Source organism: Cupressus sempervirens, chromosome 7 (genome assembly GCF_028749045.1).
Source record: "Cupressus sempervirens isolate cs-2001-9-10 chromosome 7, ASM2874904v1, whole genome shotgun sequence".
Classification (NCBI taxonomy): domain Eukaryota; kingdom Viridiplantae; phylum Streptophyta; class Pinopsida; order Cupressales; family Cupressaceae; genus Cupressus; species Cupressus sempervirens.
In genome coordinates, this window is record NC_143124.1 from 683,797,347 (window position 1) to 683,810,938 (window position 13,592).

A 13,592-nucleotide genomic window follows, 5' to 3' on the forward strand; every position below is an offset into this window, starting at 1 on the left:
CCTGGCGAGCAAACTTAAAGAGTCGACTTGGCAACGTACTTGAGTCGACCTGGTGAGGCGACCTGGCGAGCGGGCTCAAAGAGTCAACATGGTGAGGTGACTCATTGAGTCAACATGGTGAGGCGACTCATGGTGAGGAGCTATCCTTGAGGCGACTTGGTGGGCCTACTTGATTAGTCGACTTGGTGAGCCGACCTGACGAGCTGACACAGTGAGCGGGCTTAAAGAGGCGACGACTTGGTGGGGTAACTCGGCAAGCCAACTTATCGAGGCGAGATGGTGAGTCGACTTGGTGAGCTGACTTGGTGAGCGCACTTAAAGAGTCAACTTCTTGAGGTGACTCGGCGAGTTAGCTCTTTAATGCGACGTGGGCGGGCCGACCTGGTGAACGAACTTAAAGAGGCAACTTGGGCGGGCTGACCTGGTGAGCGAACTTAAAGAGTTGACTTGGCAACGTACTTGAACAACTTACTTGGTGAGCTGACATGGTGAGTGGGCTTAGAGAAGCAACTCGGCGGGGCGACTTGATGAACGGACTTAAAGGGTCGACTTGGCGGGGTGACTTGATGAACGGACCTAAAGAGTTGACTTGGTGAGAGTACTTGGCGGGGTGAACTAATGAACGGACTTAAAGAGTCAACTTGGTGGGAGTACCTGGTGGGCCAACTTGATGAACGGACTTATAGAGTCAACTTGGTGAGAGTAGTTGCTCTGGTAACTTGATGAACGGACTTAAAGAGTCGGCTTGGCGGGGTGACTTGACGAAAGGACTTAAAGAGTCGACTTGGTGGGGTGACTGGACGAAAGAACTTAGAGGGTTGACTTTGTGGGGTGACTTGATGAACGGACCTAAAGAGTTGACTTGGTGAGAGTACTCAATGGGGTGACCTGACGAAAAGTCTTAGAGAGTCGACTTGGTGAGAGTCCTTGGTGGGCTGACTTGGTTGGGTGACTTCGTGAACTGACTTAAAGAGTCGACTTGGTGGGAGTACTTGGTGGGGTGACTTGATGAATGGACTTCAAGGGTTGACTTGGCGAGGTGACTTGATGAACGGCCCTAAAGAGTTGACTTGGTGAGAGTACTTGGTGTGGTGACTTGATGAAAAGACTTAAAGAGTCGAATTGGTGAGAGTACTTGGTGGGGTGACTTGATGAACGCACTTGAAGGGTCGACTTGGTGGGGTGACTTTATGAACGGACCTAAAGAGTTAACGTGGTGAGAGTGCTTGGTGGGGTGACTTGATGAACATAGTTAAAGAGTCAACTTGGTGAGAGTAGTTGGTCGGGTGACACAGTGAGCGGGCTTAAAGAGGCGACGACTTGGTGGGGTAACTCGGCAAGCCAACTTATCGAGGCGAGATGGTGAGTCGACTTGGTGAGCTGACTTGGTGAGCGCACTTAAAGAGTCAACTTCGTGAGGTGACTCGGTGAGTTAGCCTGCTGATGCGACTTGGGCGGGCCGACCTGGCGAACAAACTTAAAGAGGCGACTTGGCCGGGCTGACCTAGTGAGCGAACTTAAAGAGTTGACTTGGCAACGTACTTGAACAACCGACATGGTGACCTGACACGGTGAGTGGGCTTAGAGAAGCAACTCGGCGGGGCGACTCAATGAACGGACTTAAAGGGTTGACTTGGCAGGGTGACTTGATGAACAGACCTAAAGAGTTGACTTGGTGAGAGTACTTGGCGAGGTGAACTGATGAACGGACTTAAAGAGTCAACTTGGTGGGAGTACTTGGTGGGCCGACTTGATGAACAGACTTATAGAGTCAACTTGGTGAGAGTAGTTGTTCTGGTGACTTGATGAACGGACTTAAAGATTCGGCTTGGCGGGGTGACTTGATGAAAGGACTTAAAGAGTCGACTTGGTGGGGTGACTGGATGAACGAACTTAGAGGGTCGACTTTGCAGGGTGACTTGATGAACGGACCTAAAGAGTTGACTTGGTGAGAGTACTCGGTGGGGTGACCTGATGAACAGACTTAGAGAGTCGACTTGGTGAGAGTCCTTGGTTGGCCGACCTGGTTGGGTGACTTTGTGAACTGACTTAAAGAGTCGACTTGGTGGGAGTACTTGGTGGGGTGACTTGATGAACGGACTTCAAGGGTCGACTTGGCGAGGTGACTTGATGAACGGTCCTAAAGAGTTGACTTGGTGAGAGTACTTGGTGTGGTGACTTGATGAAAAGACTTAAAGAGTCGAATTGGTGAGAGTACTTGGTGGGGTGACTTGATGAACGCACTTGAAGGGTCGACTTGGTGGGGTGACTTTATGAACGGACCTAAAGAGTTGACGTGGTGAGAGTGCTTGGTGGGGTGACTTGATGAACATAGTTAAAGAGTCGACTTGGTGACAGTAGTTGGTCGGGTGACTTGATGAACGCACTTGAAGAATCGACTTGGTTAGAGTACTTGGTGGGGTGACTTGATGAACGGACTTAAAGATTCGACTTGGTGGGCCAACCTGGCGGGGTGACTTGATGAATGGAATTTACCACCCGATTAGGGCTGCATTCCCAAACAACCCGACTCGCCGATAGTGCCTCGTGGTGCGACAGGGTCCGGGCCCGACGGGGCTCTCACCCTCTCCGGCGCCCCCTTCCAGGGGACTTGGGCCTGGTCCTTCGCTGAGGACGCTTCTATAGACTACAATTCGACAGGCGCGGCCGTCGATTTTCATGCTGGGCTCTTCCCGGTTCGCTCACCGTTACTAGGGGAATCCTGGTAAGTTTCTTTTCCTCCGCTTATTGATATGCTTAAACTCAGCAGGTACTCACGCCTGACTTGGGGACGCGGTAGAGATGCAGCAATGCCCGCACTGCGGCGAGCCACTGAGCCCAGAATAAAGTTCCTCGCGAGGAATCGTTCGATCGGTGCAAACCAACGCCGGCCTTTGCGAGCCACCGCTCGTCGCGACGGATCGATAGACCTCGTGCTCATTTCAGCCGACCGTGCGCCACTTGCAAACATGGATGGCCATCTCCGCTCCTCGCCGGGGAGGGCAAAATTTTGTAGTGCGACGCCCAAGCAGACGTGCCCTTGGCTGAGGCCTCGGGTGCAACTTGCATTCAAAGACTTGATGATTCACGGGATTCTGCAATTCACACTAAGTATCGCATTTTGCTACATTCTTCATCGTGGCGAGAGCCGAGATATCCATTGCTGAGAGTCATGATTTTGTTTTGTTTTTGCCTTTTGGTGACCCAAGCACACAAGGCGCTGGCTCGCGCTTCCTTCTTTGGATTTCTAAGGTGCGCGATGCACCCGTGTGTTTTTGGGTGTTGACACATCCCGAACCTCGAGCACCCAATGGGTGCGACAAGGAACGTTGTGGTGTGTCCCCGCCCCATCCCCTCACAAAGGTGGGAGGCGATGCATGGGAGATCCATGTCAACGGATCATGCGAGTGCACCCATCCTAAACACAGAACGCTCCAAGCGACGAGTCAACACACCTAGGCAAGGCAACGGGGGGTTGCGACAGTCCCGACTTGCTGCCGTCAAAATGACGGATCCCTGGCACAGCGCCGCGCACGCGATCGGACCGTGAAATCCCAATGGGGGATGAGGCCTGGACCCCCTCTAAACTGCAACTGAGCAGAGACCTCTCGCTTCGATGCGGACATCGTTCAAAGGCACCGATCCTAATCCAGATTACATCGGAGTCTCTTCTTCGCCCCGCGAGGAATCCACGCTTTCGATCACGGGCATTCGATGTGACCCTCGACCTCGATGGCGCTGGACCCGTAGCTTGGCTGTCCAGCACATCGCTGTAGGGTCGAGTGTCTGCACATCGCCGAGATTTTGAGGGCGGGGAGGAGGCCAGCTCCATCCCCTACACGATTCAGGGTCTCGAACCGACAATGATCCTACCGCAGGTTCACCTACGGTAACCTTGTTACGACTTCTCCTTCCTCTAAATGATAAGGTTTAGTGAACTTCTCGTGACATCACCGACAGGAACTACCGTCGTCGCCGCGATCCGAACACTTCACCGGATCATTCAATCGGTAGGAGCGACGAGCGGTGTGTACAAAGGGGAGGGATGTAGTCAACGCGAGCTGATGACTCGCGCTTACTAGGAATTCCTCGTTGAAGATCAATAATTGCAATGGTCTATCCCCATCACGATGCAATTTGGCAAGATTTCCCAAACCTTTCGGGCCATGGAGAGAAACTCGTTGGTTGCATCAGTGTAGCGCGCGTGCGGCCTAGAACATCTAAGGGCATCACAGACCTGTTATTGCCTCAAACTTCCATGGCCTAGGAGGCCATAGTCCCTCTAAGAAGCTGGCCACGAAGGGGAACCTCCACGTAGCTAGTTAGCAGGCTGAGGTCTCATTCGTTAACAGAATTAACCAGACAAATTGCTCCACCAACTAAGAATGGCCATGCACCACCACCCATAGAATCAAGAAAGAGCTCTCAATCTGTCAATCCTTACTATGTCTGGACCTGGTAAGTTTCCCCGTGTTGAGTCAAATTAAGCCGCAGGCTCCACTCCTGGTGGTGCCCTTTCGTCAATTCCTTTAAGTTTCAGCCTTGCGACCATACTCCCCCCGGAACCCAAACACTCTGATTTCTCAGAAGGTGCTGGCAGAGTCCTTAGAGCAACATCCGCCGATCCCTGGTCAGCATCGTTTATGGTTGAGACTAGGACGGTATCTGATCCTCTTCGAGCCCCCAACTTTCGTTCTTGATTAATGAAAACATCCTTGGCAAATGCTTTTGCAGTGGTTTGTCTTCCATAAATCCAAGAATTTCACCTCTGACAATGAAATACGAATGCCCCCGACAGTCCCTATTAATCATTACTCTGGTCCCGAAGGCCAACGGAACAGGACCAGACTCCTATCGCGTTATTCCATGCTAATGTATTCAGAGCGTAGGCTTGCTTTGAGCACTCTAATTTTTTCAAAGTAACGGCGCCAGAACCGCGACCCAGCCAATTAAGGCCAGGAACACGCCGCCGGCAGAAGGGACGTGAGGGCCAGTGCACACCCAGAAGGCAGACCGACCGTGACGACCCAAGGTCCAACTACGAGCTTTTTAACTGCAACAACTTAAATATACGCTATTGGAGCTGGAATTACCACGGCTTCTGGCACCAGACTTGCCCTCCAATGGATCCTCGTTAAGGGATTTAGATTGTACTCATTCCAATTACTAGACTCGATGAGCCCAGTATTGTTATTTATTGTCACTACCTCCCCGTGTCAGGATTGGGTAATTTGTGCGCCTGATGCCTTCCTTGGATGTGGTAGCCATTTCTCAGGCTGCCTCTCCGGAATCGAACCCTAATTCTCCATCACCCGTCACCACCATGGTAGGCCTCTATCCTACAATTGAAAGTTGATAGGGCAGAAATTTGAATGAAGCGTTGCCAGCACAAAGGCCGTGCGATCCGTCGAGTTATCATGAATCATCGCAATAGCGGGCGAGCCCGCGTCGGCCTTTTATCTAATAAATGCATCCCTTTCGAGAGTCAAGATTTGGTGCACGTATTAGCTCTAGAATTACTACGGTTATTCGAGTAGCAAAGTACCATCAAAGAAACTATAACTGATTTAATGAGCCATCCGCAGTTTCACAGTCTGAAATAGTTCATACTTAGACATGCATGGCTTAATCTTTGAGACAAGCATATGACTACTGGCAGGATCGACCAGGTAGCTTCTAACAATGAGGGGACCCCCAAGACTTTCTACAGCCAAGGGATGCCCGCCGCGATGGGAAACCAAAATTTGCATTCGCTCCGTCATGCATCCAAACATAATCCGTCGACCAAGCAACAAGAATGATGTTCACAGCACATGCAGGACTCGCAACGCTCAAAGATTTCGCACAAGAGGAAAGTGTCCCATCGTCGACCGGAGAGGGCCGAACAGGGAGCCTCGGTTCACAAGCACCTGGGAAGAACATCCCGTACAGAACCCTTTACCCTTGAACTCACTGTCGCCACTACTCGGAAAGAAGCCTCGAGTCTGTACGAGATGCACCGCGCACATAGCCACCTCAATTGTAAGGCCACTCAGAGACATCCATTTCCCAGGCATATGCCTCCTACACACCTGTTGAGGTGCACCCGCACAGAAAAAATCCTTCTCGATCGCAACAAACATTTTCCCATGACGAAGAGCTGGTTGTCGAAGTGCCAACGGAGACTACCGTGCTGAAGGGTGAAGGGCCGTGCGAGTCGAAAACATGGCTGGTTATGCGATTGGCGGGGGCATCACTGTGCACGCGACCACCTCAATTATAAGGCCGCTTGAGGGCATCGTGTATAACAACACCCCCTCTGCACATTTATAGGTGATGAGAGCCCGCCCGCATACACGGACATGTCAAATATCTCTGGCAAATATCTCCTTTCCCAGCACAGCCTCGCTAACCGTTCCCCGTGACACGTGATCTGCCAGCACAGGTACAGAAGAGTTCCTACGGCTGAACACTCACACTAGCGTTGTTGGACAAGCTTCAATCTCATGCACATGCACATTACCGAAGAACTGGCACTATGAGGGAACCACCCGCAAGCACCCACATCTCGGCAAAAAGAATTCATGTGATTTCTTCCCCTAGATAGACACGTTGGGCTTGCACTTGTCAGAGCATTGCAAAGACAAGTGCTCTGGTTCGAAGGAGCCTGAGAAGAACATCTCGTACGAAACCCGTTCCCCCAAAATGCTTGAATCACAAATGCTCGCAGCAGGGTCGTAATGCAAAGATGTACACCGCGCACGCGACCGAGTAAGGACACTCAGAGACATCCATTTCCTAGGCATATGCCCCCTACACGCTTTTTGGTGCACCCCATACAAACGGCCATACTTCGGCAAGCCCTCCCAGAATTTTGCATCTGAAGAGAGAGATGAAACGCCTTGGGCTTTTTGTCCACACAATGCAAACATCAAACGCTCTCTTTAGGGGGGAGCTGAAGAAGAGTATCTCCCGCAGAACCCACGAGCCGCAGCCGTTCAGATCGCACAGGGCAGGACAGGGCATGGAGAGTTTCCGCATTTAAACAAAAATTATCGATAATACTCTACACTTCTACTAGCCCAGACCACAAAGGCTGTCACGACAGTGCCATGCACTTCTGTAGGATGAGACAGTGAAGAGGTGAGCATGCACCGAGAATGCACTAGCGAATAAATTATGCGGCAACCAAACCTTTCGCCGGCCCCCCTCTCAATCCCAAGGCTCTACCGATCGGCAAAAAACTTAGGGTGGAGAGTGGACCCTTGATGAAATTAGGGACGTCGAGCAATGCACCCATGCAACCATCTCTTTCCTTCTTGCCGTCCGGGCAGGATAAAAATGCAATGATAGAACGTGCCAATGAGACGGAGCCCTTGGCTAAAAGATACAACTCCATACACACTCAGCAAAAAGCACATCTTAAAATCGAACACCAAATGTGCAGTGTGTTGCAAGCCGTGCAGACACCTACATATAGGGTTATATCCATCAAAACAAAGTGACAAGTACTTCCCACCAGCTCCGCCATTGCGATTACCGAATGGGATAATACTCTAGCACCATAGATTAATATCCATCATTACCATCTCGGAATAGATACAAGCACATTGAGCTTCATCCGATCAGCTGGATGAATTTCACCTTGAAGGGGCCCAATCCAAAAGTTCCAGAGGTCATCTCCTGGAACTCTCAAGAACAAGGCCCATCTTACATGCAAACTCTGCTACTGTGCAAACATAGGTTGCAATTAAAGAGAAATTGCAAGGCCGTCACAATGGCCCAAGGCCAATGCTCCGACTAAGTCAATTTTCTCTTGCAATCACCATGCCGCCGTTCACAAAGAGATCTCCCCATTCACTTGTGACGTGACGCACAATCCAAGGGCTAGATGCGAGCTCACCCTTGAAAGGCCACTTTCCAAGGCATCCCCCGATGACACATTGGAATGACAACCGCTGTCAAACCATTTCCCAATGTTGTGTCGATCGAGTTGGCACAGAGCCGCTAGATGAGGGCTCCCGTTTTAGATCGAGTTTTAAAATCACCAAGAAGACGCGGTGAGGGCTGGCAACCACTGCCAAACCTTTTTCCAAAATTACGCCAGCTGAGTGACTAGAAAACATGCTTTACGCGATAGGCACGCAAAAAATTTTGCTAGAGCGCCAAGCACCCACCTCATGGCTAGAGACAAGGGCTCGCCATTAGATCAACTTCAAAATCAATGAACAGACGCGCTGTTGAATGGCAACTGCTGCCAAGTCTCTTCCGTAGTTGCGTCGGTCGAGTGATCGAACAAGGTGATCCAAGAGAGGGTCCAAGTGTAGGCATTCGTTGGGGGGATTCGCGCCGATGGCATAAATTTATGCAATACCCGAGCAACACCGGACGGAGGTGCTAGACGAGGGCTCCCGTTTTAGATCGAGATTTAAAATCACCATGTAGACGCGATGAGGGCTGGCAACCACTGCCAAACCTTTTTCCAAAATTGCGCCAGCTGAGTGATAAGAAAACATGATCTAAAGGAGAGTCCAGGAATAGCACCCTCGAGGGTGGGCTTCATGCCCCTCTAATTGATTCAACGTCGGCGTCCACCATTTCAAAATCTGACAGATCCATCTGCCCTGACAGCGGCGTTGAATCAATGAGGGGGGCACGGGAGAGGCTTGCGGCAATCACCTCTCCCCTTGTAGTCGCGATAGGCACGCAAAAAATTTTGCTAGAGTGCCAAGCACCCACCTCATGCCTAGAGACAAGGGCTCGCCATTAGATCAACTTCGAAATCGCTGAACAGACGCGGTGTAGAATGGCAACCGCTGCCAAGTCTCTTCCATAGTTGCATCGGTCGAGTGATCGAAGAAGGTGATCTAAGAGAGGGTCCAAGCATAGACATTTGTTGGGGGATTCACGCTGATGGCATAAATTTATGCAATACCCAAGCAACACCGGACGGAGGTGCTAGACGAGGGCTCCCGTTTTAGATCAAGTTTTAAAATCACCGAGTAGACGCAGTGAGGGCTGGCAACCACTGCCAAACCTTTTTCCAAAATTGCGCCAGCTGAGTGACAAGAAAACATGATCTAAAGGAGAGTCCAGGAATAGCACCCTCGAGGGTGGGCTTCATGCCCCTCTAATTGATTCAACGTCGGCGTCCACCTTTTCAAAATTCGACATATCCATCTGCCCTGACAGCGGCGTTGAATCAATGAGGGGGGCACGGGAGAGGCTCACGACAACCACCTCTCCCATTGTAGCCGCGATAGGCATGCAAAAAATTTTGCTAGAGCGCCAAGCACCCACCTCATGCCTAGAGACAAGGGCTCGCCATTAGATCAAGTTTGAAATCGCTGAATAGACGCGCTATAGAATGGCAACCGCTGCCAAGTCTCTTCCGTAGTTGCGTCGGTCGAGTGATCAAAGAAGGTGATCTAAGAGAGGGTCCAAGCATAGGCATTCGTTGGGGGATTCGCGCCGATGGCATAATTTTATGCAATACCCGAGCAACACCGGACGGAGGTGCTAGACGAGGGCTCCCATTTTAGATCGAGTTTTAAAATCACCAAGTAGACGCGGTGAGGGATGGTAACCGCTGCCAAACCATTTTCTGAAATTGCGCCAGCTGAGTGAGAAGAAAACATGATCTAAAGGAGAGTTGAGGAATAGCACATCCGGGGTGGGCTTCATGCCCCTCTAATTGATTCAACGTCGGTGTCCACCATTTCAAAATCTGACATATCCATCCGCCTTGACACCGGTGTTGAATTAATGAGGGGGGCACGGGAGAGGCTCGCGACAACCACCTCTCCTATATAAGCTATTAGTGCGAGGCTCGCTCTGCATTAGAAATTAGCGAGCACAATGACATCTGCCTTAAAAATCCAAATCCTTTAGAATTCCTACCAAACAGCCATTCACGACCCAATTTTTTATGAGGTCGGCAGAGGAGCAAAAGATTGCCATCGGTTAGGAGATGTGAGTTCATGGAGCCAAGGGACTGAAATGGTCATCGAGCTCATCTGATCAACTGGATGAATTTCACCTTGAAGGGGCCCAATCCAAAAGTTCCAGAGGTCATCTCCTGGAACTCTCGAGAATAGGGCCCATCTTACATGCAAACTCTGCTACTGCGCAAACATAGGTTGCAATTAAAGAGAAATTGCCAGGCCGTCACAATGGCCCAAGGCCAATGGCTCCGACTAAGTCAATTTTCTCTTGCAATCACCATGCCGCCGTTCACAGAGAGATCTCCCCATTCACTTGTGACGCGATGCACAATCCAATGTCTAGACGCGAGCTCACCCTTGAAAGAAAGACCACTTTCCAAGACATCCCCCGATGACACATTGAAACGTCAACCACTGTCGAACCACTCCCAATGTTGTGCCGATCGAGTTGGCACAGAGGCGACCTTATGGAGCTCCCGCGTAGCAATCAGGATGTGCTTTCGTGCCCATCTCTCACAAAAACCAATGTTAGCTGTGGACAAATTTGGAATCCAAGGGCTCGCATCCATCGATATCGTCGGCACTGGGTCTATATATTCAAAGGCCACGGAGAGGTTCTGATAAGAGAAGCTCCCCTGCTCGCTCGCACAAACATCCCAAATTCTAGACACAAGCTCCCGCCCTTAGCATCACTCTCCAGATCACCGCAATGACACATTGGAACGACAATCGCTGTCGAACAACTCCCAAAATTGTGGCAATGGAGTGAGAAAGAAGAGAAACTTTCGGGAGCCGCGCATAGCAAATGGGCTGTGCTGCTGCTTCATTCCGATCTTATATAGATCCGAAATCGTTGATTTCGTTTGGAATCCGAGGCTGCATTCATCCTTGCACAAACAAGCAATGGCTCTTCTAATCAAATGGCCACGGGGAGCTTCCGATAACAAAGGCTCCCTTGTCACTCGTGATGTGCAGGCCAACTGCTAGATGACGGGTCGCCCTTCAGATCGCTACCCAGGCAACCACCACAACGGCACCATTGGAACGACAACCGCTGCCGAACCATTCTGAAAATTTTGTGCCAAAGAAGTTGTTGTGTAGAGAACGACTCTGGGAGAGAGAGCCCTCGCATAGCAAAATCGGGATGGCTTCACGGCCCTCCCAATAGAAACGATGCTGGTGCCAATATTCCAAAAATCCAAATAACGTGTCTTTCGTGAACACCAGCACTGAAAATTGCTAGAGCCCCAAGCACCCACCTCATGGCTAGACAAGGGCTCGCCATTAGTAGATCAACTTCGAAATCGCTGAACAGACGTGCTGTGGAATGGCAACCGCTGCCAAGACTCTTCCGTAATTGCGTCGATCGAGTGATCGAGGAAGGTGATCTAAGAGAGAGTCCAAGGCTAGGGATTCGTTGCGGGATTTGCGCCGATAGCAAAAAAATTATGCAATACCCGAGCAACACTAGACGGAGGTGCTAGACGAGGGCTCCCGTTTTAGATCGAGTTTTAAAAACACCAAGTAGACGCGGTGAGGGCTGGCAACCGCTGCCAAACCTTTTTCCGAAATTGCGCCAGCTAGGTGACAAGAAAACATGATCTAAAGGAGAGTCAAGGAATAGCACCCTCGAGGGTGGGCTTCATGCCCCTCTAATTGATTCAACGTCGGCGTCCACCGTTTCAAAATCTGACATATCCATCCGCCCTGACAGCAGCGTTGAATCAATGAGGGGGGCACGGGAGAGGCTCGCGGCAACCACCTCTCCCGTTGCAGCCGCGATAGGCATGCAAAAAATTTTGCTAGAGTGCCAAGCACCCACCTCATGGCTAGAGACAAGGGCTCGCCATTAGATCAACTTTGAAATCGCTGAACAGACGCGCTGTAGAATGGCAACCGCTGCCAAGTCTCTTCCGTAGTTGTGTTGGTCAAGTGATCGAAGAAGGTGATCTAAGAGAGGGTCCAAGCGTAGGCATTCGATGGGAGATTTGCGCCGATGGCATAAATTTATGCAATACCCGAGCAACATCGGACGGAGGTGCTAGACGAGGGCTCCCATTTTAGATCGACTTTTAAAATCACCAGGTAGGTGTGGTGAGGGCTGGCAACCGCTGCCAAACCTTTTTCCGAAATTGCACCAGCTGAGTGACAAGAAAACATGATCTAAAGGAGAGTCTAGGAATAGCACCCTCGAGGGTGGGCTTCATGCCCCTCTAATTGATTCAACGTCGGCGTCCACCATTTCAAAATCTGACATATCCATCCGCCCTGACAGCGGCATTGAATCAATGAGGGGGGCACGGGAGAGGCTCGCGGCAACCACCTCTCCCCTTGTAGCCACCGCGATAGGCATGCAAAAAATTTTGCTAGAGCGCCAAGCACCCACCTCATGGCTAGAGACAAGGGCTCGCCATTAGATCAACTTCGAAATTGCTAAACAGACGCGCTGTAGAATGGAAACCGTTGCCAAGTCTCTTCCTTAGTTGTGTCGGTCGAGTAATCGAAGAAGGTGATCTAAGAGAGGGTCCAGGCATGTAGGCATTCATTGGGGGATTCGCGCCGATGGCATAAATTTATGCAATACCCGAGCAACACCGAACGGAGGTGCTAGACGAGGGCTCCCGTTTTATATCGAGTTTTAAAATCACCAAGTAGACGCGGTGAGGGCTGGCAACCGCTGCCAAACCTTTTTCCGAAATTGTGCCAGCTGAGTGACAAGAAAACATGATCTAAAGGAGAGTCCAGGAAAAGCACCCTTGATTGTGGGCTTCATGCCCCTCTAATTGATTCAACGTCGGCGTCCACTGTTTCAAAATTTGACATATCCATCCGCCCTGACAGCGGCATTGAATCAATGAGGGGGGCACGGGAGAGGCTCGCGGCAACCACCTCTCCCATTGTAGCCATGATAGGCACGCAAAAATTTTTTCTAGAGTGCCAAGCACCCACCTCATGCCTAGAGACAAGGGCTCGCCATTAGATCAACTTCGAAATCGCTGAACAGACGCGGTGTAGAATGGCAACCGCTGCCAAGTCTCTTCCGTAGTTGCATCGGTCGAGTGATTGAAGAAGGTGATCTAAGAGAGGGTCCAAGCGAAGGCATTCGTTGGGGGATTCGCGCCGATGGCATAAATTTATGCAATACCCGAGCAACACCGGACGGAGGTGCTAGACGAGGGCTCCTGTTTTAGATCGAGTTTTAAAATTCACCGAGTAGACGCGGTGAGGGCTGGCAACCGCTGCCAAACCTTTTTTCGAAATTGCGCCAGCTGAGTGACAAGAAAACATGATCTAAAGGAGAGTCCAAGAATAGCACCCTCGAGGGTGGGCTTCATGCCCCTCTAATTGATTCAACGTCGGCGTCCACCGTTTCAAAATCCGACATATCCATCCGCCCTGATAGTGGCGTTGAATCAATGAGGGGGGCACGGGAGAGGCTCGCGGCAACCACCTCTCCCATTGTAGCCACGATAGGCACACAAAAAATTTTGCTAGAGCGCCAAGCACCCACCTCATGGCTAGAGACAAGGGCTCGCCATTAGATCAACTTCAAAATCGCTGAACAGACGCGCTGTAGAATGGAAACCACTACCAAGTCTCTTCCGTAGTTGCGTCGGTCGAGTGATCGAAGAAGGTGATCTAAGAGAGGCTCCAAGAGTAGGCATTCAT

General features: G+C 50.8%; 2 non-coding genes across 2 annotated transcripts; both read right to left on the minus strand.

Annotated features, from left to right (window-relative positions):
* Window positions 1–3,018: 3,018 nt before the first annotated feature.
* LOC149548575 (5.8S ribosomal RNA) lies at window positions 3,019–3,172 on the minus strand. The gene has a single exon (XR_016354592.1). It is a non-coding gene; the product is annotated as a 5.8S ribosomal RNA (ribosomal RNA).
* A 689-nt stretch (window positions 3,173–3,861) lies between these two features.
* LOC149548576 (18S ribosomal RNA) lies at window positions 3,862–5,672 on the minus strand. The gene has a single exon (XR_016354717.1). It is a non-coding gene; the product is annotated as an 18S ribosomal RNA (ribosomal RNA).
* Between the last annotated feature and the right edge of the window lie 7,920 nt (window positions 5,673–13,592).